Here is a 2028-nt window from a genome sequence, read left to right as displayed (position 1 = left end):
ACCGGCCAGACGCCAAACTAAACACGGTTTTATAGACACTAGCGCCACCTGCCGGCCAGAAGACAAACTTAACACGGTTTTATAAACACTAGCGCCACCTGCCGACCAGACGCCAAACTTGACACGGTTTTATAGACACTAGCGCCCTCTGCCGGCCAGAAGCCACACTTAACACGGTTTTATAGACACTAGCACCACCTGCCGGCCTGAAGACAAACTAAACACGGTTTATAGACACTAGCGCCCTCTGCCGGCCAGGCGCCAAACTTGACACGGTTTTATAGACACGATTTTTTTTTTTTTCGATATTATAACTATTTCATACAACTTTTATATGTTACACCTCGACAAGTTCTTATATCCTACCGGCCAGAAGAAAAACTAAACACGGTTTTATAGACACTAGCGCCACCTGTTGGCCAAACGCCAAACTTAACACGGTTTTATAGACACTAGCGCCCTCTGCCGGCCAGGCGCCAAACTCGACACGGTTTTATAGATACTAGCGCCCTCTGCCGGCCAGAAGCCACACTTAACACGAATTTACAGACACTAGCGCCCTCTGTCGGCCAGAAGCCACACTTAACACGAATTTACAGACACTAGCGCCCTCTGCCGGCCAGAAGCCACACTTAACACGAATTTACAGACACTAGCGCCCTCTGCCGGCCAGAAGCCACACTCAACACGGTTTTATAGACACTAGCGCCCTCTGCCGGCCTGAAGACAAACTAAACACGGTTTATAGACACTAGCGCCCTCTGCCGGCCAGGCGCCAAACTTGACACGGTTTTATAGACACGATTTTTTTTTTTCGATATTATTACTATTTCATACAACTTTTATATGATACACCTCGACAAGTTCTTATATCCTACCGGCCAGAAGACAAACTAAACACGGTTTTATAGACACGATTTTTTTTTTTTTTCGATATCATTACTATTTCATACAACTTTTATATGTTACACCTCGACAAGTTCTTATATCCTACCGGCCAGAAGAAAAACTAAACACGGTTTTATAGACACTAGCGCCACCTGTTGGCCAAACGCCAAACTTAACACGGTTTTATAGACACTAGCGCCCTCTGCCGGCCAGGCGCCAAACTCGACACGGTTTTATAGACACTAGCGCCCTCTGCCGGCCAGAAGCCACACTTAACACGGTTGTATAGACACTAGCACCACCTGCCGGCCTGAAGACAAACTAAACACGGTTTATAGACACTAGCGCCCTCTGCCGGCCAGGCGCCAAACTTGACACGGTTTTATAGACACGATTTTTTTTTTTTCGATATTATTACTATTTCATACAACTTTTATATGTTACACCTCGACAAGTTCTTATATCCTACCGGCCAGAAGAAGAACTAAACACGGTTTTATAGACACTAGCGCCACCTGTTGGCCAAACGCCAAACTTAACACGGTTTTATAGACACTAGCGCCCTCTGCCGGCCAAACGCCAAACTTAACACGGTTTTATAGACACTGGCGCCCCCTGCCGGCCAGACGCCAAACTTAACAGGGTTTTATAGACACTAGCGCCCTTTGCCGGCCAGGCGCCAAACTAAACACGGTTTTATAGACACTAGCGCCCTCTGCCGGCCAGATGCCAAACTTGACACGGTTTTATAGACACGATTTTTTTTTTTCGTTATTACTATTTCATACAACTTTTATATGTTACACCTCGAACAGTTTCTATTCTCATAAAACTTCAAACTAACCTAACCTAACCTAACCTAACCTTTTTTTTGGTGTGGATGGGCAAATCTCATAATACCAATCAGAAAAAGTCCCAGATGTGCATCGCTTCACACAACCTAACCTAACATACATCTATCTCTTTATTTTTGGACAAGTATCTATATCGAGCGGCAATCTAATTTCATAATACTTTTTTCCCTTTGTATTACTATTTTCATACAACTTTTATATGTTACACCCCGAACGGCTTCTACATACAGAACACCCCCATTCAATTTTCACAATTGATCTTTTTCGACAAGTTCTTATATCCTAC

Source organism: Diorhabda sublineata, chromosome 10 (assembly GCF_026230105.1).
Source record: "Diorhabda sublineata isolate icDioSubl1.1 chromosome 10, icDioSubl1.1, whole genome shotgun sequence".
Taxonomy (NCBI): Eukaryota; Metazoa; Arthropoda; class Insecta; order Coleoptera; family Chrysomelidae; genus Diorhabda; species Diorhabda sublineata.
This window is presented reverse-complemented; position numbering follows the sequence as displayed.